At 41.1% G+C, this 26,305-nt stretch overlaps 1 non-coding gene across 1 annotated transcript; it reads right to left on the bottom strand.

Annotated features, from left to right (window-relative positions):
* Positions 1-4,839: 4,839 nt before the first annotated feature.
* On the bottom strand, positions 4,840-4,946 carry LOC114404675. Its single transcript, XR_003665103.1, has one exon. It is a non-coding gene; the product is annotated as a small nucleolar RNA R71 (small nucleolar RNA).
* Positions 4,947-26,305: the final 21,359 nt, after the last annotated feature.

Here is a 26,305-nt window from a genome sequence, read left to right as displayed (position 1 = left end):
ATGCCTTCCTCCCTTGGAAGACGCACCTATGAGCCCCGCGTCGCCCTCCTGCTGAAGGGTAGGTTGTGACAGTGATCAAGGGGTTCCCACGAATCCTAAGAGAATAAAGGTCATTCCTGATTGGCCCACTCCACCAAGTATAAGGGAAATCTAGGGCTGCCATGACTTAACAAACTTTTACAAAAGGTTTGTCCCATATTTTTCTATACTTGTAGCACCACTCATTGAGTTGGTGAGGAACCATGTTCCCTCATGGGAAGATGCCCATGAAAAGGGTTTTCAGACCTTACCCTACTCTAACATACCCAACACTACTAATATATATGTTTTTATTCTTTTTACAGGTGTCGAGGGAAGGAGCCCAGAGTATGAAGAACCTTGGGATTTGAGGTCAAATCCTTTCCAAGGTGGAGGGGATGATGCAATCCTACCCCCCAAGGGTATTGGATAGAAGAATCCAAGAGGATTGGGCTAGAGCTACTAAAGAAGGCCCTAGGGTTCTCATGAACCTCAGGGTAGATTTCTAAGCCCATGAGCCAAGGTTGGGTCCACTCTTCTTTGTAAATATTAAAATAGGTTTTTCCTTCTTTTAGGCTTTGTATTTTAGCCATTCTTGTAGTATAGGGTTTTAGCCTTGTATTTCAGGGCATTTTGAGTAGTCTTTGTAGTAGGGACTTTTTTGTATTTTCATGTATTTGGGCATGAGGGTGAGTTTAGCTATTATAGGGGTTGTGTGTAGCTAAGCTCTAGCTTCTCATCTCAAGGAGGTGAGCTTAGCTATTAGAGAGGTGTGTGAAACTAAGCTCTAGCTTCTTTAGGAATCTTCTCTAGGAAGCTTCTCAAGGAGGTGAGCATAGTTATTAGAGGGGTGTGTGTAGCTAAGCTCTAGCTTCTCAAGGAAGTTTTCTCAAAGAAGCTTCTCAAGGAAGTTTTCTCAAGAAAGCATCTCAAGGAAGCTACCTAGTCTATAAATAGAAGCATGTGTAACACTTTTTGAAACTTTGATGAATGAGAGTCTTGTGAGACACAACTCAAAGTTCAACTTCTCTCCCCTTTTTCCTCCTTCAATTTCATGCTCCTCTCTCTCTCTCTTTCTTTTCCTCCATTAAAGCATCCTCTCCAAGCTTTTTATCCAAGGCGCATTCTTGGTGGCAAAGCTCCTTCTTCCATGGCTTATTCCCTAGTGGATGGCGCCTCCTCTCACCTCTTCTCCTTTGTCTTTCGCTGCATCTCTATGGTGGCAAATCACCATTGAGGGATCTCATTGAAGCTCAAAGATCCAACCTTCATAGAAGCTCCACAAGAAAGCTTCCATCAGAACATCTCATCAACTTGCGGAAGTTGTTCGAAAGGCTACGTAAGTATCGGCTAAGATGAATCCAGCCAAGTATACTTTTGGGGTCAAGTCAGGAAAATTGCTCGGCTTTATCATAAGCTAGAAAGGGATAGAGGTGGACCCCGACAAGGTGAAGTCCATCCTTGAAATACCTGAGCCACACACCGAGAAACGAGTCTAAGTTGTCTTGGGATACCTGAATTATATAGCAAGGTTCATATCATAGCTAACTGCTACCTGTAAGCCTCTCTTCAAGCTTTTGCGCAAGAATTAGTCTGTCCGATGGAACGAGGACGGTCAAGTGGCGTTTAGAAGTATCAAGCGATGCCTTATGAATCATCCTATGCTTGTGCCACCAGTGCCTGGAAGATCCCTCATTCTATACATGATTGTGTTGGATGAGTCGATGGGATGTATGCTGGGGCAGCATGACGAGTCTGGGAAGAGGGAGTGAGTCGTCTATTTCTTAAGCAAGAAGTTCACAACATGTGAAATGAACTACTCTTTGCTTAAAAGAACATGCTATGCCTTGGTATGGGCAGCCCACTGTCTAAGGCAATACATGTTAAGCTACACCACTTGGCTGGTATCCAAGATGGACCTAGTCAAGTATATTTTTGAAATGCCCGCTATCACCGGATGGATCGCTCGGTGGCAAGTGCTGTTGTCAGAGTTCGACATTGTTTATGTCACTCAAAAGGCGACAAAGGGAAGTACCTTGGCAGATTACCTAGCTCAACAACCCATCAATGATTACCAACCTATGCATCCGGAGTTCCTGGACGAGGACATCATGACCTTGTTCGAGGATGAGGTGGACGAGGATGATAAGGACAAATGGATAGTGTGGTTCGATGGTTCATCCAACGCACTGGGCCATGGAGTAGGGGCGGTGTTGCTTACTGATGTGCCATCATTTTCTTCTATTTTCTAAACCCTTTTTGCACCATTTTAATTATTGATTGGTCTTAATTGTCAATTAATTAGGCAGTTTTATTATTTGGGCTCATTTAGCTAATTTGATGTTTTTAATCTAATTTCAAGAATTAATGAAACATTGAGCTTAATCCGGATTTTGGTTGTGGACTTGAAGAGGGCAAATAAAGCAGCGCTTACCTTAGTTAATTTCTAATTAGGAAATTTCGCAATTTTATTTTATGTTGTTCAGTGTTTATTTCGTTTTGGGCCAGAGTATTGTAATAGGGCCCAGTGACTTTGAGTGACTCTTTTTAAATAGCTGCCTTGGGATTCGTGCAGGGGAATTCTATTCTGCTATGCTATTTTCATTATTCAGAGCTTTGGTTTTAGGTTTTCACGTTTTTCTGTGCCCTTGTTACAGTTTTCGTTCTTAATGCAAATTTCCGATTTCTGCTTCTAATTACGAGTTCATTCTTGCTTCTTCTTCTACTTTCATTTACGTTTCTGTTCATTTACGTTTCTGTTCATTTACGTTCTTGTTCATTTACGTTTCTGCTTCATGTTTCATTTGCGTTTTCTGTTTGAATCCATGGAAGGCAAGATTTTCTGGTGTTGTTTCCTTTTGAGGACGAAGCCCAACTCTCTTTGAGGTTTCGTTTGTAATGTGGTTTCCTGGCAGTTTTCCCTTCACCAGTTATCCCAATTTCGTGAATATTAATCAGTGCACGCTTCGTGTTCGATTAATTTCCTCTAAGCCTAACTTGCGTTCATGCTTAATGGACGAAGGGCTAACTGGTATATGTGGTGCCTAATCACGTATTGAAAACCCTAAGTTGATTTTCGCTTAGTAAATTGAAATAGGGTTGGATTAAGTGGTTGACTGTTAGGGACGAATTCTCCATAACCCAGGATAAGAGAGTGGCTTCTGAATCAGAGGAAACAACCCGTTTTTAATATTAGTAGTTTCGTATTCCATTTTATTTGTTCTGCTCTTTAATTACCAAACAACCAAACCCCCCCCCCCATCGTTACTGTTACTGCAAGTATATTATGAACATTTGGCTTGTCACTGCTCGTTGGGAAACGACCTAGGATCACTTCCTAGTTACTGCATTTTCATGTTTATTTGATTCGGGTACGGCCTCAATCAAATTTGGCGCCGTTGCCGGGGAGCAGTGTCCAAAGGTTCATAATAGCTAGCTAGTGTTGTGTGTTTAATCCTTTCGTGTTTTATGTTTAATTGTTAGTATTGTGTTAGTATGCGTGTTAGTGTTGATTAGTGTCCTGGTATTTTGTTTAATGTGTGTTCTGTTTCAGTTTTACCATTAAGCATTTCCCCTGTTTCAGTCTTGGGTGTTTTGCTGTGAAGATTGTGCTTGAAAACAGAGTAGTAGTAGAAATCAATTAGAGACGGATTTTAGCGACCACCCATGTTGAATTAATTGGGATTTTTTGTTTTAGTAGCTAGAGTTGTTATTTTTGGCTGAATTTTTTTGTGGTAACTTCTTTTAATCCATATTTTGTGGGAAAAATAGCTAGAGCCTTTAGTTTGGTCAGATTTGAAAGTTCCAAAAAACTAGCAAATTTTGTGTTTGTCAAAACTTCAAACGGCCATAACTTTTGCTCCGGTTATCAGAATCGCAATTATTATATATGCATTTGGGGTAGAAAAAAATTTCCTACGCCGTGGCAGCTGGCCATAGGCCGGCTGAGGTCTCCATCGTCCAAAAAAAGCGATTCTATCAAAAGTTTTTTATTTTTCAAGTTTTATTCACTTATTTTTCTTAACCTACCAATTTTAGCTTTCATAGTTAGACTTTGAATTTTTGTCTGAAAGTTTTTGTGCTATCTTCTCATCATTTTATAAGGTTGCTCACAAAATTTCAATTCATTTGGATATCATTTGAGGGTAGCTGTAGTTCAAACCTACACCTTTATTTACATGACAAGGCAACTAGTTGTGTGCATGCTGAATGTAGTGTATGACTAGAGGCAATCCATCTGACTTACAACCCTTTGATCCTGAGATAGATAGGACATTTCATAGATTAGTTAGGCATCATTTTATACCTTTTGATCATTCTGAGCATTCCATAACTGGCGAATCTGTGCATTCTCTTATTGGTGATTTTGAACATCCTGATCTTGAGCATTATAATTTTGAGCATTCTGATTCTGAGCATTCTGATTTTGCACATTCTGAGAACATGGCACAACCTCCACCTCGTGAGAGGACTCTAAGGGAAATGGCTGCACCTGATTTCACCTATGAAAGCTTGTGCATCCAATACCCTGATGAGGATGTCCCATATGTTCTTAAGACTGGACTGATTCATTTGCTTCCAAAGTTTCATGGCCTTGCAGGTGAAGACCCGCACAAACATTTGAAAGAATTTCACATTGTCTGCTCCACCATGAAACCCCCAGATGTCCAAGAGGATCACATATTTCTAAAGGCTTTTCCTCATTCATTAGAGGGAGTGGCAAAGGACTGGCTGTATTACCTTGCTCCAAGGTCCATCACGAGCTGGGATGACCTTAAGAGAGTATTCTTAGAAAAAATTTTCCCTGCTTCCAAGACCACAGCCATCAGGAAGGATATCTCAGGTATTAGACAACTCAGTGGAGAGAGCCTGTATGAGTACTGGGAGAGATTTAAGAAACTATGTGCCAGTTGCCCCCACCATCAGATTTCAGAACAGCTTCTTCTCCAATATTTTTATGAAGGACTCAATAATATGGAGAGAAGTATGATAGATGCTGCCAGTGGTGGAGCCCTTGGAGACATGACTCCTGCTGAAGCCAGAAATTTAATTGAGAAGATGGCCTCCAACTCCCAGCAGTTTAGCGCCAGAAATGATGCCATAGTCATTAGAGGAGTGCATGAGGTAGCTACAACAAACCCATCTGCATCATTTGAAACTAAGAAGCTTGAAGGCAAACTGGATGCGTTGGTCAACTTGGTAACCCAGCTGGCCTTGAATCAGAAATCTGTACCTGTCGCAAGGGTTTGTGGTTTGTGCTCCTCTGCTGACCACCATACAGACCTTTGCCCTTCCATGCAGCAACCTGGAGCAATTGAGTAGCCTGAAGCTTATGCTGCAAATATTTACAATAGACCTCCTCAACCTCAGCAGCAAAATCAACCACAGCAGAGCAATTATGACCTTTCCAGCAACAGATACAACCCTGGATGGAGGAATCACCCTAACCTCAGATGGTCTAGCCCTCAGCAACAACAACAGCAGCCTGCTCCTTCCTTCCAAAATGCTGCTGGCCCAAGCAGACCATACATTCCTCCACCAATCCAACAACAGCAACAACCCCAGAAACAGCCAACAGTTGAGGCCCCTCCACAACCTTCCCTCGAAGAACTTGTGAGGCAAATGACTATGCAGAACATGCAGTTTCAGCAAGAGACCAGAGCCTCCATTCAGAGCTTAACCAATCAGATGGGACAATTAGCTACTCAATTGAATCAACAACAGTCCCAGAATTCTGACAAGCTGCCTTCTCAAGCTGTCCAAAACCCCAAAAATGTCAGTGCCATTTCATTGAGCTCGGGAAAGCAGTGTCAAGGACCTCAACCCGTAGCACCTTCCTCATCTACAAATGAACCTGCCAAACTTCACTCTATTACAGAAAAAGGTGATGACAAAAATCTACCTAACAATTTCTGTGCAGGTGAATCTTCTTCCACAGGTAATTCTGATTTGCAGAAGCAGCACATTCCCCCTCTTCCATTCCCTCCAAGAGCAGTTTCCAACAAAAAAATGGAAGAGGCAGAGAAAGAGATATTGGAAATGTTTAGAAAAGTAGAGGTAAACATACCTCTGTTGGATGCAATAAAGCAAATTCCAAGATATGCCAAATTCTTGAAGGAGTTGTGCACTAATAAGCGGAAGCTTAAAGGAAGTGAACGAATTAGCATGGGCAGAAATGTCTCCGCATTGATTGGTAAATCTGTTCCTCAAATTCCTGAAAAATGCAAAGATCCAGGTACATTCAGCATACCTTGTATTATAGGGAATAGTAAGTTTGACAATGCCATGCTAGATTTAGGAGCCTCTGTTAGTGTTATGCCTCTGTCGATTTTTAATTCTCTATCTCTAGGTCCCTTGCAGTCAACTGATGTGGTAATTCATTTAGCTAATAGAAGTGTTGCCTATCCTGTTGGTTTCATAGAAGATGTCTTAGTTAGAGTTGGTGAACTGATTTTCCCTGTTGATTTTTATATCTTGAATATGGAAGATGGATTTTCTCAAGGATCAGTTCCCATCATTCTAGGCAGACCCTTTATGAAAACTGCTAGAACTAAGATAGATGTTTATGCAGGCACACTGTCCATGGAGTTTGGTGATATAACTGTTCATTTTAATATTCTGGATGCTATGAAATACCCATCTGAAGATCTTTCTGTATTTCGTGCTGAAATAATTGACCATGTTGTTGATGAATACATGACTGATCTTTATTCTAATTTGCATGCCTCTCACTCTTCATGCATTGAGTCTGAAATTGTACTTGATCATATGTCTGAATTTGATGCTGAGAGTGAATCTGAGAGTGATATTGATTGCATGCCTGGTGGTGGTGTTTTACCTCTTGAGATTGATTTTATAGAGTCAGATAGGACTAGCCATGTTTCAGGAAGTACACATACCTCTGACTTTCTTTATGAGGTAAAGGCTGAGAAACCATCTCCTTCTACCACTGTCCAGCCGACCACACTAGAATTGAAGCCTCTGCCATCAAATTTAAAATACGCTTACTTGGATGATTGCAAGAGTTTTCCAGTGATTATATCTGCCTCCCTTGTTGATGAGCAAGAGGAGAAGTTGTTGTCAGTTCTCAAGAAGCATAAGAAGGCTATAGGCTGGACCCTAGCGGACATTCCTGGTATTAGCCCATCCACATGTATGCATCGAATAAATTTAGAGGATGGAGCTAAACCAGTAAGAAAGCCACAGAGAAGACTCAACCCAGTGATTCTTGATGTAGTGAAGAAGGAGATAACCAAGCTTTTGCAAGCTGGAATCATTTATCCTATCTCCGACAGCCAATGGGTGAGTCCTGTCCAGGTAGTCCCGAAAAAGACTGGCCTCACAGTGATAAAAAATGAGAAGGAGGAGCTGATTCCTACTCGGGTGCAGAACAGTTGGAGAGTCTGCATTGACTATAGGAGGCTGAACCAGGTTACCAAAAAGGACCATTTTCCCCTGCCATTCATTGACCAGATGCTTGAACGCCTGGCAGGTAAATCCCACTACTGTTTCCTTGATAGTTTTTCTGGTTATATGCAAATTACTATTGCTCTTGAGGATCAGGAAAAGACCACATTCACCTGCCCCTTCGGCACTTTTGCTTATAGGAGGATGCCTTTTGGCCTGTGCAATGCCCCTGGTACCTTCCAGCGGTGCATGATTAGTATTTTCAGTGATTTTTTAGAAAATTGCATAGAGGTGTTTATGGATGATTTCACTGTATATGGATCCTCTTTTGATGGTTGTTTGAATAGTTTGGAAAAAGTTTTGAATAGATGCATTGAAACTAACCTTGTTCTAAATTTTGAAAAATGTCATTTTATGGTTGAGCAAGGTATAGTTTTAGGCCACATTATTTCCAATAAGGGCATTGAAGTAGATCCTGCAAAAATTTCTGTTATTTCACAATTGCCTTACCCCTCTTGTGTGCGAGAGGTGCGATCTTTTCTTGGTCGTGCAGGATTCTACAGGCGCTTTATAAGGGATTTTAGCAAAGTAGCCCTTCCACTGTCCAACTTGTTGCAAAAGGAGGTGGAGTTTGACTTTAATGACAGATGCAAAGAGGCTTTTGATTGCCTCAAAAGAGCGTTGACTACCACCCCCATCATCCAGGCACCCGATTGGACAGCCCCTTTTGAGCTTATGTGTGATGCATCAAATTATGCATTGGGGGCTGTCCTTGCTCAGAAAATTGATAAATTGCCCAGGGTGATATATTATGCTTCTAGGACTTTAGATGCTGCCCAAGCAAATTATACTACTACTGAGAAAGAGCTTCTAGCCATAGTTTTTGCTCTTGAAAAATTTCGATCTTATTTGCTTGGTACTCGCATTATTGTTTATACTGACCATGCAGCTCTAAAGTACTTGTTGAAGAAGGATGATTCTAAGCCTAGGTTGATCCGATGGATGCTCTAGCTCCAAGAGTTTGACTTGGAGATCCGTGATAGGAGCGGAGCACAAAATCTAGTTGCTGATCATTTGAGTCGGATCGAACGTGTCTCTGATGCAGATTCACCTATTCGGGATGATTTCCCGGATGATCATTTGTATATATTGTATAGTATTTCTGACTCTCTTTCTACTCCCTGGTTTGCTAACATTGTCAATTATTTAGTTGCCTCTGTTTTTCCTCCCTTAGCATCTAAGGCCCAAAAAGATAAGATTAAAAGTGATGCTAAGCATTTTATTTGGGATGACCCCTACTTGTGGAAATTGTGCAGTGATCAGGTCATTAGACGGTGCATTCCAGATCATGAGACTGACTCAGTCCTGCAGTTCTGTCATTCTTCCACACCGGGAGGTCATCTGGGTGTTCAAAGGACAGCTCGCAAAGTGCTTGATTGTGGTTTTTATTGGCCCACCATCTTTAAAGATGCGTGGAAGATCTGCAGCACTTGTGAGCAGTGTCAGAGAGCAGGAAATACACTTACATGGCGACAACAAATGCCTCAGCAACCTATGCTATTCTGTGAGGTGTTTGATGTCTGGAGTATAGATTTCATGGGTCCTTTTCCTGTCTCTTTTGGTTATGTTTATATTCTCCTTGCAGTTGATTATGTTTCAAAATGGGTGGAAGCCAAGCCCACTAGAACTAATGATGCTAAAGTTGTCGCAGACTTTGTCAGGTCTAATCTATTTTGCAGGTTTGGAGTACCTAAAGCAATTGTTAGTGATCAAGGAACCCATTTTTGCAACAAGACAATGCATGCCCTGCTTAAAAAGTACGGGGTGGTACACAGGGTATCCACACCATACCACCCCCAGACTAATGGACAGGCAGAAATTTCTAACAGGGAAATCAAGAGAATTCTAGAGAAGATTGTGCAGCCAAGCAGGAAAGATTGGAGTACCAGGCTTGATGATGCTCTCTGGGCACATCGGACTGCCTACAAAGCACCCATAGGAATGTCTCCTTATCGGGTTGTCTTTGGAAAGGCATGTCATCTTCCAGTGGAAATTGAGCACAAAGCATACTGGGCAGTGAAGACTTGCAACTTCTCTATGGATCAAGCTGGCGAGGAAAGGAAGTTGCAACTGAGTGAGTTAGATGAAATCCGCCTAGAAGCCTACGAGAATGCCAAGTTCTACAAAGAAAAGACCAAGAAGTTCCATGATAGCATGATAGTTAAAAAAGACTTCGTGGTTGGGCAAAAAGTGTTATTGTATAATTCTAGGCTTGGACTCATGAGTGGTAAGTTGAGGTCTAAGTGGATTGGTCCTTTTGTTGTTACTAATGTTTTTCCTTATGGTACAGTTGAGATCAAAAGTGACTCCACAAACAAGAGCTTCAAGGTCAATGGACATCGACTTAAGCCATTCCTCACGAACCCTTCTTTAGTGGACGTAGTGGTGGAAGAGACTTCCTTACTCCACCCTACTCTTCCTCCACCATGACTTAGGGAGTTTTTCTTTTCCTATCTCCTTCTTTGCTTTTATTACACTTGTCCGATTCTCTTTGATGATTTAATTGTTTTTAATCTTTTAATTGTGCTACATTGAGGACAATGTGTTGTTTAAGTATGGGGGGGGGGAGTGTTCTTTGGTTTTGCTAGTTTTGTTGGTTTTGTTAATTTGTTAGTTGTGTTAATTTGTTAATGTTGTTAGTTTCGTCGGATTTTCAGTTTAATATTTTGGGTCAATTTCATGTGCACGTACGACTTTGCATGTTTTTCTTTGAATCATAGGATATGTTCAAGAAATGGGTAATTGTTTTGAAAATAAAAGTTCCTGACATTTTGTGACTTGAAATCCTTGATTCTTCTCTACATGTCATGATAGTTTTGAAAGCTCAATTTGAAAGTGATGATTTTACCTTTGTGAGAATTTGAGCCATCCATCATTATAATCATTTGGTGTGTTTTGCCCCATTGATTGCTTGCACAATAGCCTTGGCTTGATTCTTGTTGATGCGTCCTAATTCACATGCATATTTGGAAATGATTAAGGCAATTTTGTTCTTATAAGCTTCTAGCCAAATGGACTTACCTTGAATTAATTCCTTTGATAGCCCTTTTGAGCCTTGTTTCCCTTTCCTTGTTTTGAAGCTCACTACAAGCCTTAAGTGAAAAACCATGATATTACCATATCCTTAAGGAATTTTGGAGCTTTGGAATTGTTTTGGGAATAAGTGTGGGGGGGTTTTGTTTCATTGGACAACTTGTTTTGTTGGCTATGCTTCATGATGTATTTTGGGCCATACTTGATGTACATTGTATATTGGTTAAATGTTGGACATGCTGAATGAAATGTTGTTTCTCAAAGGCTAAAGAGTAAAAAAAAAAAATTCGAAAAAAAAAAGAAAATTCGAAAAAAAAGAAAAAGAAAAGCAATAAAGTTGAGTGAATAAGATCTTAAATGGCACAAGAATGATGAAACTCTTGGTTCTACTCTTCATGTTTAATTTTTATCTTTACTTTTTTTTATTTTTTTCTTAATATGCACTTATTCCCCTTTGCTCCTCTATTCCTTTGGGATTTAGCCACTTATTCCGTATTTCTCCATACCTTGTCCTTGGCCCCATTACAACCTTAAAAGACCTTTTGATCCTCATGTGCTTGTGTTTATGGGTTGATTGTCAATTTTAGAATCTTGCCAAGTTTATGTGGTGTTTTCTTTCATGGGTGCTTTGAGGGTAAATAGTAGCCTAGACACTTGAGAGATAGAGTGTATATCTTGTGAGGCTTTATCACTTTTCATTCTTGAGCTGATTAACTATTTTGCCATGATTGGGTTGCTTGGATGATTTTCATGAATGTCTTGACTTTTTGGATCTCCTTATGTTAGATGTTACCCATTCCTTTCATTCCTTGATGTTCATTGAGAAATATGTGAATGTTTTTGTTTGTCTCCCTTTCATATCCTTGGATTTTGTTCTTTGTTTCATTTTGCCCAGGAGTGCAAAAGGCTAAGTATGGGGGGTTTTGATGTGCCATCATTTTCTGTTATGCTATTTTCATTATTCAGAGCTTTGGTTTTAGGTTTTCACGTTTTTCTGTGCCCTTGTTACAGTTTTCGTTCTTAATGCAAATTTCCGATTTCTGCTTCTAATTACGAGTTCATTCTTGCTTCTTCTTCTACTTTCATTTACGTTTCTGTTCATTTACGTTTCTGTTCATTTACGTTCTTGTTCATTTACGTTTCTGCTTCATGTTTCATTTGCGTTTTCTGTTTGAATCCATGGAAGGCAAGATTTTCTGGTGTTGTTTCCTTTTGAGGACGAAGCCCAACTCTCTTTGAGGTTTCGTTTGTAATGTGGTTTCCTGGCAGTTTTCCCTTCACCAGTTATCCCAATTTCGTGAATATTAATCAGTGCACGCTTCGTGTTCGATTAATTTCCTCTGAGCCTAACTTGCGTTCATGCTTAATGGACGAAGGGCTAACTGGTATTTGTGGTGCCTAATCACGTATTGAAAACCCTAAGTTGATTTTCGCTTAGTAAATTGAAATAGGGTTGGATTAAGTGGTTGACTGTTAGGGACGAATTCTCCATAACCCAGGATAAGAGAGTGGCTTCTGAATCAGAGGAAACAACCCGTTTTTAATATTAGTAGTTTCGTATTCCATTTTATTTGTTCTGCTCTTTAATTACCAAACAACCAAACCCCCCCCCCCCCCCCCATCGTTACTGTTACTGCAAGTATATTATGAACATTTGGCTTGTCACTGCTCGTTGGGAAACGACCTAGGATCACTTCCTAGTTACTGCATTTTCATGTTTATTTGATTCGGGTACGGCCTCGATCACTTACCCCCAACGATCAATTTGTAGAAGCAAGCTTCATGATGATGAACCAAGCAATTTTGATGATGCCAAAAGCCCAAGTGATTGATTCAAGACTTCAAGATCAAGCATCAAGAATCCAATCCAAGATTCAAGATTCAAGGGAAGAAATCAAGAAGCAACAAGTCAAGACTTCATATAGGATAAGTATTAAAAGATTTTTTCAAAAACCAAATAGCACATATTTGTTTTACAAAAGAATTTTCTCAAATTTTCTAAGTTACTAGAGTAATTACTCTATGGTAATCAATTACCAGTTAGCAGTAATCGATTACCAGTGACCAGTTTGGTTTTCAAATGATTTGTAACATTCCAAAATGTTTTTCAAATAGTGTAATCGATTACACTATATTAGTAATCGATTACAAGTGAATCTGAACGTTGGAATTCAAATCCAATTGTGAAGAGTCACAACTTTTCATAAAATGGATTGTTCAATCGATTACACCTTTGTGGTATTTGATTACCAGTGAACAATTTTGAAGAAAAAGTTAAGAGTTATAACTCTTAACATGGTTTTCTCTAAAGTCACAACTTTTCCAATGGTTTCTTTGACCAGACATGAAGAGTTTATAAAAGCATGACTTTGGCACACATTTAACATACATATATGATATTCTTCCAAACAATTCTTTTTCAAAATCTTTCTCTATCCATTACCCATTGCTTTTTCTTTGCCAAAATGCTTTCTAAACTTTGTTTCAAAACTTGGTTTTTCTGCAAGTGGAATAGAAAACAAAAGTGTGCTATCTTTTCATCCCTTCTTCCGTTTGACAAAAGATTCAAAGGACTAACCGCTTGAGAATTCTTTTGATTCTCCCTTCCCCCTCTTGACAAAAGATTCAAAGGACTAACCGCCTGAGAATTCTTTTGATTCTTCAATTTCCCTTTCAACAAAAGATTTCAAAGAACTAACCGCCTGAGATATCTTTTGTTTCCCCTTACAATGATTCAAGGGACTAACCACCTAAGAATTCTTTGTCTTAACACATTGGAGCATGCATCCTTTGTGGTACAAGTAGAGCATACATACTTGGGTTGTTATACTGAGAACAAGAGAGGGTACATCTCTTGTGGATCAGTTCAAGTGGACGGTACATCCACTTAGTTGTTCAAAGAGAACAAGGGAGGGTACATTCCTTATGGATCATTGCTTATAAAGGATTTTACAAGGTTATTGGAAATCTCAAGAACCGGTGGTTGCTTGGGGACTGGATGTAGGCACGGGTTGTTGCCGAACCAGTATAAATCTTGTGTTTCTCTTCTTCTTTCCTACACTCTTTAATTTCCGTTGTGTACTTTTCATATCCGCTTTACTTTTTGTCTAAGTTATTGTTTCTGTTCTTTACTTTCTCATAACTTAGTAGTAAAGCCTTATTGAATCTAATAATATTAAGAAGGATAATTTTTTAATTAGTCAAGACACGTTCAGAATTAATTCAACCCCTCATTCTTAATTATTATGAGGCCATTCGATCGAACACAATTGCATACCCTTCACGACTAGGTTGGGCTTTGACTGAACGAATAACATGGCCGAGTATGAGGCATGCGCCCTTGGGATCCAAGCAGCAATCGACTTCAAGGTCAAGTTGCTCAAAGTGTATGGAGACTCAGGCTTGGTGATTCACAAGTTAAGAGGAGAATGGAAGACTAGGGATCATAAGTTGATACCCTACCAGGCCTACATCAAGAAGCTGACAGAGTTCTTCAATGACATATCCTTCCACCATATTCCTAGGGAGGAGAATCAAATTGCCGATGTGCTTGCCACTCCGGCATCTATGTTTCAGCTGACCTCGCATGGGGACTTACCGTACATCGAGTTCAGATGTCACGGCAAGCCCCCACATTGCTGCATAATAAAATAAGAGCAAGATGGTAAACCTTGGTACTTCGATATCAAGCGATACATCAAAGACAAAGAGTACCCATAGGGGGCCTCCAACAATGACAAGAGAACATTATGAAGGTTAGCAGCCGGGTTCTTCCTGAGTGGAAACATTTTGTACAATAGGAACCATGACATGGTTTTGCTCCAATGTGGGGATGCCAAGGAGGCTGAGCAGATGCTGGTAGAAGTTCACGAGGGTTCCTTTGGAACACACGCCAACGGGCATGTTATGGCCCGAAAGATCCTGAGGGCAGGGTATTACTAGCTCACCATGGAAAATGATTGTTTTATCCATGTGAGAAAATGCCACAAATGCCAGGCATTTGCGGATAATGTCAATGCTCCACCCGTGCCTTTGAACGTCTTAGCAGCGCCTTGGCCATTCTCCATGTGGGGAATCGATGCGATTGCGGCTATTGAGCCAAAGGCTTCAAATGGGCATCGATTCACTTTGGTCGCCATCGACTACTTCACCAAATGGGTTAAAGCTACTTTGTACACCAGTGTGACAAGGAGCGTGGTGGTCAGGTTTATTAAGAAAGAGATAATCTGCCGGTATGGGTTGCCTAGGAAGATTAGCACGGATAACGCTAGCAATCTGAACAACAAAATGATGAAGGAAATGTGTGAGGATTTCAGTATCCAACACCATAATTCCCCGCCTTATAGGCCCAAGATGAATAGGGCAGTTGAGGCTGCTAATAAGAACATCAAGAAGATAGTTCAAAAAATGATCATGTCATATGAGGACTGGCACGAGATGCTTCCTTTCACGCTGCATGGTTATCGAACATCGGTGCGCACATAAACTGGAGCAACTCCATTCTCCTTGGTATACGAGATGGAGGTCGTGTTGCCGTTTGAAGTAGAGGTCCCCTCTTTAAGAATTCTGGGCAAGTCAGGGTTGAAAGAGTCATAATGGGCCCAAGCACGCTTTGATCAACTGAATCTTATAGAGGGTAAGAGATTGGCTACCATGAGCCATGGACGCTTATATCAAAGTTGGGTGAAGAATGCTTTCGATATAAAGGTACGCCCACACAAGTTCAACGAAGGGGATCTCGTCTTGAAGAAAGTATCCCAAGCTCAGAAAGACCATAGGGGAAAATGGGCTTTGAATTATGAAGGACCGTTCATCATGAAGAAAGCATTTTCGAGAGGAGCATTGGTTCTGGCCAGCATGGACGATGAAGAGTATCCTTTGCCCGTGAATTCCGATATCGTCAAATGATATTATGCTTAAATACTTGGGGTAGCTTGAGGATTCAATGCATGATTGTTCTCCAAAGACTCACTGGAATCTCCAAAGTCTTCCAATCCTTTGTAAACCATGATCGCAACATTAATAAACATTGGATTGATGATTTGCATTTCAACTTCTTGTATTGTGCCTTTCTTTAGAGTACACATTCTCGATCTTGAGTCCAGAGCCATTTGGCTCCATCGATGGGGTGCCATAAGCATTTAAGTAAAATTGAACATAATAACACTTGTTTAATTGTTGCACTTAAACTTCCTAAGCATAAGCATGCATGCATTTGAATCTTTTCATCCTACAGATCGGAGGGTAAATAAAGATTCAGTTTGAGTAGTGATCAATATCACACCAAATTGGAACAGAGGTAAGTGACAGGGGATATCAGTGTTTTGTGGTTTTGTTTCACATTTTTACTGCATCATGCCATTTCCTTAGTCAAAAGCTTAGGTGCAGGTACGAGCAGGTGCTAGGCCCATGATCAATCAACCATCATCCCACGTCCGGATCAAGACGTTAAAGAAGTGCTTCTAGGAGGCAGCCTAGTATCTCTAATTCTATTCTTTAAAATTCATTTATCTGTTTTCTTGAATTCTATTTGAATGCGCCTAGTTTGTTTGTGACCATAGGAGTTAACAAAATGATAAACATGGCTAAGAATAGCTTAAATGGTTGCAAGGAGATTTTGTAAAAAAAAAAGGGGCAGTTTAGCTCGCCTGGGCGAGCATGTCTATACTAGAAATATTAAATTGGGAGGGTTGAAGCCATTCTTCACCCCCAAAATCTTCCCCAAGCTTTCCAAGACAAGGGTGCTCACAGAAATCACGAGTTTGGCAGCCCTAAGCCACCATTTTTGCGTTTTAGCTTTCATTTGTTGCGTTTTTGTGCATCCCCACAAGAAATGGCTCCAAAGAAACTCCCAGCCAAGAGGTCCAGGAAGGATGCCACTGGAGAGGGTTCCAGTGCGGCCCCGCAGGAAGATATAGACTTTCATAGACAACAGTTCCGGAGTACGGAACACCAACAATGGTTTGAGGCCATAAAATGTTGGTCGTTCCTCAAAGAAAGGCGAGTCCAATTGAGGGATGAGGAGTATATTGAGTTCCAAGAAGAGATTGCCCGGAGGCAATAGGCCCAAATCGTATCATCCATGGCTAAGTTTGATCTTGAGATAGTCATGGAGTTTTATGCTAACGCCTGGCCTACAAAAGAGGGATTTAGAGACATGCACTCCTGGGTGATGGGCCAATGGATTCCCTTTGATAAGCATGCCATCAATAAGTTTTTGGGGCATCCACTGGCTTTGGAGGAAGGCTAGCACTGTGAGTTCCCCCAAAGGAGGAGTCAAGCCGCCGACTTTGATGAGGAGGCTATCAGTCAGTTGCTATGCATTGTGGGGCATGACTGTTGGATCGAGTGGCCTCAGAATAATTAAGAAGGGGAGGTTGAATTAATTATTCCTAAACCTTTACCAATTAAAAATTACTCTTTTAAGGCTTTTACTTTTGTTGTTAAGAGAATATGGAGTAGAAGAGAAACTTAACAGAAAGTAAAAGCGAAAATTAAATGCACAGCGGAAAGTAAAAGAGTAGGGAAGAGGGAAACAAACACACAAGAGTTTTTATACTGGTTCGGCAACAACCCGTGCCTACCTCCAGTCCCCAAGCAACTTGCGGTCCTTGAGATTTCTTTCAACCTTGTAAAAATCCTTTTACAAGTAAAGATCCACAAGGGATGTACCCTCCCTTGTTTTCTTTGAAACCCTAGTGGATGTACCCTCCACTAGAACTGATCCACAAGAGATGTACCCTCTCTTGTTCTCAGTCAAACCCAAGTAGATGTACCCTCTACTTGTACCACAAAGGATGTAACCTCCAATGTGTTAAGACAAAGATCTCAGGTTGTTACACCTTTGATACTTTGTGAATGGGGATACAAAAGAATTCTCAGGCGGTTAAACCTTTGAACGCTTTTGTATTACGGAATGGGAAGAATCAAAAGAATTCTCAGACTGTGTCATTTTGAATTCTTTGACAAGGGAGAAGGGAGACACAAAAGAATTCAGGTGGTTAGTCCTTCCCTCTTTTGGAAAAGAGAAAAGAGAGACACAAAAAGAATTCAGGCGGTTAGTCCTTGGCGAATTCTTTTTGGAAAAGGGAGAAGAGAATGAAAAGATGAATAGCACAAGTTTTCAAGGTTTGGAAAACCAAAAAACTTCAGAAAGCTTTTGGTACAAAGAAGAAGAAGATCAAAGAGATTCAAGGCTTGTAAAGGATTGTATGAGATTGTTGTTTGAAAGATTTTTTTGAAAATGCAAAACAAAGCCTTGCTTTTATAGACTCTTTATGTCTGGTCAAGAAGGCCATTCAGAAGAGTTATAACTTTTAGAAAAACTTAAAACCCATTTGAAAAAGTCAAAACCTTTTTTGAAGAGTTACATCTTTAGATTTTTCAGAAACAAACACTGGTAATCGATTACCAAATATGTGTAATCGATTACACAAAGCTTTTGAGTGAAACAATGTGACTCTTCACTTTTAAATTTGAATTTCAACATTCTAGGACACTAGTAATCGATTACCAAAACATTGTAATCGATTACAGCCTTTTGAAAATATTTGGAACGTTGTAAATTCAGTTTGAAAACATTTTCAAACTCATTTTGCTACTGGTAATCGATTACAACAATATGGTAATCGATTACCAGAGAGTAAAAACTCTTTGGTAAAGGTTTTGTCAAAAACTCATGTGCTATTCAAAGTTTTAAAAAACTTTTTAATACTTATCTTGATTGAGTCCTTTCTTTATTCTTGAATCTTGAGTCTTGAATCTTGATCTTGATTCTTGAGATCTTGAATCTTGAATCTTGATTCTTGTTTGTAGGCTTTCTTCTTGAGTCTTGAATTCTTCTTGATTCTTGAACTCTTGACTTGTTCTTGATTCACTTGAGATGTTCTTTGATTCACTTGTGTTGTTCTTTGATCTTGTGAGCTTTTTGTTCATCACCTTTGTCATCATCTTTTGTTGTCATCATTGTTATCATCAAAACACCGTTGAATCATTGTTGATTCATCATGAAGCTTTGCTTCCACAATGACTTTGCCCGAAGCGTAACAGGAAGACGGGCGTGAATCATGCGCACCAGCATGACCAACATCATGCTGATCTGTATGGCGTTGCTGCTTAGAAACATTCTCCTCAACGACCATAACTCGGACCTCCCTCTGTCGAAGTGTCAGTTGGCTTATGCCATCCTGACTCAGGTGAATGTCCACGTCGCCTAGCCGATAACTGATTCTATTTACCAGTTTGCAACGATTACACCTCCGAGACACCTAGTGGACCCAGAGAAGTCCAACAGGACCCTGGGGTTTCCTGCTCTGACTACAGGTCTCTATCAGTTCTATGGAGTGGCGGCCAACCCCACCAAGCTCATCTGGCCTCCCATCAGTAGGGCCTACATCTATAAGTACTACATGCTCAGGAAGATGCAGGGTCGGGCACCCCAGTAGTTACATTGTGTTTTTTCAAAAATATATGTTGCTCTGATCGGTCAGGAGGTTGGTTTCTTTACTAAGCGTGTTCATGTTTTAGTCAAAGGCACGCGGAGAGAAATTATGGTCATCCGCTTTCCTCACCGTCCAGAGTGGTCATTTGCCCCCATTTCGAAGACTTCAATGTCTTTCGATCGAGACTATTACAATCACCCTTCGCCTTCCAGAGACAATCAAGTCTGTTGGCACGCGGAGACAAATTATGGTCATCCACTTTCCTCGCCATCCAGAGACAATCAAGTCTGATGGCACGCAGAGACAAACTATGATCATCTGCCCCCTTTTCGAAGACTTCAATGTCTTTCAATTGAGACTACTACAGTCTCCCTTTGCCTTCTAGAGACAATCAAGTATGTTGGCACGCGAAGACAAATTATGGTCATCCGCTTTCCTCGCCATCCAGAGACAATAATGTCCGTTGGCACACGGAGAGAAATTATGGTCAACTACCCACATTTCGAAGACTTCAACGTCGTTCGATCGAGACTATTACAATGCAGATCTGTAAGGCGTTGCTACTTAGCAACATTCTCCCGAAGGACCATAACTCAAACCTCCCTCTGTCGAAGTGTCAGTTGGTTTACGCCATCCTAACTCAGGTGAGTGTCCACATCACCTAGCCGATCGCTGTTGCTATTTACCAGTTTGCAAGGATTATGCCTCCGAGACACCTAGTGGACCCAGAGATGTCCAACAGGGCCTTAGGTTTCCTGCTTTGATTACAGGTCTCTGTCAGTTATATGGAGTGGCGGCCAACCCCACCAAGCTCATTTGGACTCCCATCAGTAGGGCCTACAGCGATAGGTACTACATGCCCAGGAAGATGAAGGGTCAGGCACCCCAATAGTCACATTGTGTATTTTCAAAAATATATGTTGCTCTGATCGGTCTGGTGGTTGGTTTCTTTACTAAGCATGTTCGCGTTTTAGTGAAAGGCACGTGGAGAGAAATTATGGACATCCGCTGATCGAGGCCATACCCGAATCAAATAAACATGGAAATGCAGTAACTAGGAAGTGATCCTAGGTCATTTCCCAACGAGCAATGACAAACCAAATGTTCATAATATACTTGCAGTAACAATAACGATTGGGGGGGGGGTTGTTTGTTTGGTGATTAAAGAGCAGAACAAGTAAACTGGAATACGAAACTACTAATATTAAAAACGGGTTGTTTCCTCTGATTCAGAAGCCATTCTCTTATCCTGGGTTATGGAGAATTCGTCCCTAACAGTCAACCACTTAATCCAACCCTATTTCAATTTACTAAGCGAAAATCAACTTAGGGTTTTTCAATACGTGATTAGGCACCACATACACTAGTTAGCCCTTCGTCCATTAAGCATGAATGCAAGTTAGGCTCAGAGGCAATTAATCGAACACGAAGCGTGCACTGATTAATATTCACGAATTTGGGATACTGGTGAAGGGAGAACTGCCAGGAAACCACATTACAAGCGAAACCTCAAAGAGAGTTGGGCTTCGTCCTCAAAATGAAACAACACCAGAAAATCTAGCCTTCCATGGATTCAAACAGAAAACGCAATTGAAACATGAAGCAGAAACATAAATGAACGGAAACGTAAATGAACAGAAATGTAAAATGGAACAAAAACGTAAATGAGAGTAGAAGAAGCAAGAACGAAATTGTAATTAGAAGCAGAAAACGTAAAATTGCATTACGAACTCAGAAGCGTCAAAACAGAAAACGAAAACCCTAAAACAAAGCTCTGAATAATGAATAGCATAACATAATGCCTTCACGAATCCCAAGGCTGCTATTTAAAAAGAGTCACTCAAAGTCACTGGGCCCTATTACAATACTCTGGCCCAAAATGAAATAAACACTGAACAACATAAAATAAAATTGCGAAATTTCCTAATTAGAAATTAACTAAGGTAAGCGCTGCTTTATTTGCCCTCTTCAAGTCCATAACCAAAATCCGGATTAAGCCCAATGTTTCATTAATTCCTGAAATTAGATTAAAAACATCAAATTAGCTAAATGAGCCCAAATAATAAAACTGCCTGATTAATTGACAATTAAGACCTATCAGTAATTAAAATGGTGCAAAAAGGGTTTAGAAAATAGAAGAAAATGATGGCACATCATCCGCTTTCCTCCCCATCCAGAGTGGTCATCTGCCCCCTTTTCAAAGACTTCAATGTCTTTCGATCGAGACTATTACAGTCTCCCTTTTCCTTCCAGAGACAATCAAGTTCGTTGGCACGTGGAGACAAATTATGGTCATCCGCTTTCCTCGCAATCTAGAGACAACCAAGTCTGATGGCACGCAGAGACAAACTACGGTCATCTGCCCCCTTTTCGAAGACTTCAATGTCTATCAATTGAGACTTCTAGAGTCTCCCTTTGCCATCCAGAGACAATCAAGTCTGTTGGCACGCAGAGACAAATTATGGTCATCCGCTTTCCTAGCCATCCAGAGACAATCAAGTTCGTTGGCACTCGGAGACAAATTATGGTCATCTACCCACTTTTCGAAGACTTCAATGTCTTTCGATCGAGACTATTACAATGCAGATCTGTAAGGTGTTGGTACTTAGCAACATTCTCCCCAACAACCATAACTCGGACCTCCCTCTGTCGAAGTGTCAGTTGGTTTACGCCATCCTGACTTAGCTGAGTGTCCACGTCGCCTAGCCGATCTCTGATGCTATTTACCAGTTTGCAAGGATTATGCCTCCGAGACACCTAGTGGACCCAGAGAAGTCCAACAGGGCCCTGGGTTTCCTGCTTTGATTACAGGTCTCTATCAGTTCTATGGAGTGGCGGCCAACCCCACCAAGCTCATATGGCCTCCCATCAGTAGGGCCTACATCGATAGGTACTACATGCCCAGGAGGATGAAGGGTCGGGAACCCCAGTAGTCATATTGTGTATTTTCAAAAATATATGTTGCTCTGATCGGTCTGGTGGTTGGTTTCTTTACTAAGCGTGTTCGCGTTTTTGTGAAAGGCACGCGGAGAGAAATTATGGTCATCCGCTTTCCTCACCATCCAGAGTGGTCATCTGCCGCCTTTTCAAAGACTTTAATGTCTTTCGATCGAGATTATTACAGTCTCCTTTTGCCTTCCAGAGACAATCAAGTCCGTTGGCACGTGGAGACAAATTATGGTGATCTGCTTTCCTCGCCATCTAGAGACAATCAAGTCTGATGGCACGCAGAGACAAACTATGGTCATCTGCCCCCTTTTCGAAGACTTCAATGTCTTTCAATCGAGACTACTACAGTATCCATTTGCCTTCCAGAGACAATCAAGTCTGTTGGCACGCAGAGACAAATTATTGTCATCCGCTTTCCTCGCCATCCAGAGACAATCAAGTCTGTTGGCACGTGGAGACAAATTACGGTCATCTACCCCCTTTTCTAAGACTTCAATGTCTTTCGATCGAGACTATTACAATCTCCCTTTTCCTTACTTAGACAATCACGTTCGTTGGTACACATAGACAAATTATGGTCATCCACTTTTCTCGTTGTCCAGAGACAATCAAGTCCGATGGCACACAGAGACAAATTATGGTCATCTGCCCCCTTTTCGAAGATGTCAATGTCTTTTGATCGAGACTATTACAGTCTGCCATTGCCTTCCAGGGACAATAAGGTCCAATGGCATGCAGAGACAAATTATGGTCATCTGCCGCCTTTTCAAAGACTTCAATGTCTTTCGATCGAGATTATTACAGACTCTCTTTGCCTTCCGGAGACAATCAAGTCTGTTGGCACGCGGAGACAAATTATGGTCATCCGCTTTCCTCGCCATCTAGAGACAATCAAGTCTGATGGCACGCAGAGACAAACTATGGTCATCTGCCCCCTTTTCGAATACTTCAATGTCTTTCAATTGAGACTACTACAGTCTCCCTTTGCCTTCCAGAGACAATCAAGTCTGTTGGCACGCAGAGACAAATTATTATCATCCGTTTTCCTCGCCATCGAGAGACAATCAAGTCTGTTGGCACGTGGAGACAAATTACGGTCATCTACCCCCTTTTCGAAGACTTCAATGTCTTTCGATCGAGACTATTACAATCTCCCTTTGGCTTACTTAGACAATCACGTTCGTTGGTACACAGAGACAAATTATGGTCATCCGCTTTCCTCGCTGTCCAGAGACAATCAAGTCCGATGGCACGCAGAGACAAATTATGGTCATCTGCCCCCTTTTCAAAGATGTCAATGTCTTTCGATCGAGACTATTACAGTCTCCAATTGCCTTCTAGGGACAATAAGGTCCAATGGCATGCAGAGAAAAATTATGGTCATCTGCCCCCTTTTTGAAGACCTCAATGTCTTTCAATTGAGACTACTATAGTCTCCCTTTGCCTTCCAGAGACAATCAAGTCTGTTGGCATGCGAAGACAAATTATGGTCATCCGCTTTCCTCGGCATCCAGAGACAATCAAGTTTGTTGGCACGTGGAGACAAACTATGGTCATCTGCCCCCTTTTCTAAGACTTCAATGTCTTTCGATCGAGACTATTACAATCTCCCTTTGCCTTCCAGAGACAATCAAGTTTGTTGGCACGCGGAGACAAATTATTATCATCCGCTTTCCTCGCCATCCAGAGACAATAAAGTCTGTTGGCATGTGGAGAAAAATTACAGTCATCTACCCCCTTTTCTAAGACTTCAATATCTTTCGATCGAGACTATTACAATCTCCATTTGCGTTACTTAGACAATCACGTTCATTGGTACACGGAGAAAATTATGGTCATCCGCTTTCCTCGTTGTCCATAGACAATCAAGTCCGATGGCACACAAAGACAAATTATGGTCATCTGCCCCCTTTTCAAAGATGTCAATGTCTTTCGATCGAGACTATTACAATGCAGATCTGTAAGGCGTTACTACTTAGCAACATTCCCCCCAACGACCATAACTCGGACCTCCCTCTGTCGAAGTGTCAGTTGGCTTATGCCATCCTGACTCAGGTGAGTGTCCACGTCGCCTAGCCGATCTCTGATGCTATTTACCAGTTTGCATGGATTATGCCTCCGAGACACCTAGTGGACCAACAGAAGCCCAACAGGGCCCTAGGGTTTCCTGCTCTGATTACAACTCTCTGTCTGTTCTATAGAGTGGCGGCCAACCCCACCAAGCTCATCTGGCCTCCCATCAGTAGGGCCTACATCAATAGGTACTACATGCCCAGGAAGATGAAAGGTCGGGCACCCCAGTAGTCACATTGTGTTTTTTCAAAAATATATGTTGCTCTGATCGGTCTGGAGGTTGGTTTCATTACTTAGCGTGTTCGAGTTTTAGTGAAAGGCATGTGGAGAGAAATTATGGTCATCCACTTTCCTTACCATCCAGAGTGGTCATCTGCCCCCTTTTCAAAGGCTTCAATGTCTTTTGATCGAGACTATTACAGTCTCCCTTTGCCATCCAGAGACAAATGAGTCTGTTGGCATGCAAAGACAAATTATGGTCATCTGCCCCTTTTTCGAAGACTTCAATGTCTTTCAATTGAGACAACTACAGTCTCCCTTTGCCATCTAGAGACAATCAAGTTTGTTGGCACGCAGAGACAAATTATGGTCATCTGTCTCCCTTCGCCATCCCGAGAAAATCAAGTCCAATGGCACGTAAAGACAAATTATGGTCATCTGCCTCCTTTTTGAAGACTTCAATGTCTTTCGATCGAGACTATTACAATCTCCCTTTGCTATCCAGAGACAATCAAGTTTGTTGGCATGCAGAGACAAATTATGCTCATCTGCTTTCGTTGCTTTTAAGACTATTACAGTCTCTCATTGCCTTCCAGAGACAATCGAGTTTGTTGGCAAGGAGAGAAAAATTATGGTTATCTGCTTTCATTGCTTCCAAGACTATTACAGTCTCCCATTGCCTTCCAGAGACAAGCGAGTCCATTGGTATACAGGGACAATCAGTGTCTTCCGCTCTTTATTTTTTCTAAAGACTATCTGAGTCTTTCATCGAGACTTCAAATGTCCCCCTTTACTTTGCAAGACTTCAAGGTCTTGTGTTGATATGCCTGATGCCTTTTATGCCCTTTCTTTTGATATGTTTCGCTGATTGGGATTTCACTAGTGGTCGATCGGGTGGTGAGGCCGTTGGAACAAAATTAGTGTCTTTATCTTTACTTCTCTTTTATCTCCAATAAAAGATAAGTAAAGAGGGGCAACTGTCATACCCTAATTTCGTCCAAGGACGATCGTTGACTATTAGTCGTCTTATACAACTAACTTTTGTATAGAAAACATTTTCTAAAACTTGTATAGTTCCCCAATTTATAGTTATTTTGTAGGGATTTGTATATAAATCTTGTTTCATTTGAATAGTTGTCTTTAGATTATCTCCCATGTGATTTAATGATAAAATTTGCACAATTTCATGTCAAAAGAGGCTAAAATCTTGAAGTGTTAAACGGAGCAGTCGTGCTAAGTGGACCCTGTGGGCTCAGCGCGCATCCACTGCTAAGCGTAGCTTCAGCACACTTACCGTGACGAGGGAATCTATAAGAGCACAAGGATCAAGGCCGCGCGCTAAGTGCAAGATCAGCTCGCTAAGCGAGACATTTGTCTCCTGCCAGGCTTAGCGCACGACTGGTGCCAAGCCCAAATCCACTTACTCATGCTAAGCGTGAGGGTGGCGCTAAGCGCGACGTCACGATTTTAAAGCGTATTTAAGCCTGAATTGTCAGAATTAGGGTGACAAATTTTGGAGACCAGAGCCGCATACTTTTATACAAAATTCGAGATAGTGCTCTAGAGGCAGTAGAGAGGCAGCAACTAAGCAAGGAAGCTAGGGTTCATCACTTTGAGAGATTAGAGAGTGTTTGAGTGATTGTGAGGTGCCAAGAAGAGGAGGAGGGATCCCCTTTCTTGTGTAAGCAACAATTGCTCTGTACTTTTTGTCTCATTTGCATTAGGGTTCCTTGTATGGCTGGCTAAACACCCTAGTTGGAGATTTCTAAGGAACAGTTGATGTAATTATCTTTAATGTCTAATTAATTGTGTTTTGTGTGTTCAATGCTGCTTTCAATGCTTAATTACTGCATGCTCTTGGTCTGATCACCCATTTGTGTATACTATTAGGTGACTTTAGCATTGGGAAATGTACCATTGCCTTAGAACTTGATAGAAGCAGTACTAAATAACTACATTACTAGAGATGGATTGTGGGGTTTTGGTTTTCTGAATATGTTGTGATGATAATGCTGTTTAAGTTAAGCCTAGTCTTACAAGAGGGATCTGCGGATGAAGCTTAGGTTAAATTAGTCTAAACTTACGAGAGATTGAGGTTTAGTACT

The sequence above is a fragment of the Glycine soja genome, chromosome 2 (assembly GCF_004193775.1).
Source record: "Glycine soja cultivar W05 chromosome 2, ASM419377v2, whole genome shotgun sequence".
Lineage (NCBI taxonomy): Eukaryota > Viridiplantae > Streptophyta > Magnoliopsida > Fabales > Fabaceae > Glycine > Glycine soja.
Note: the sequence above shows the minus strand (reverse complement) of the source record. Positions and strands in the feature narration are given on the sequence as shown.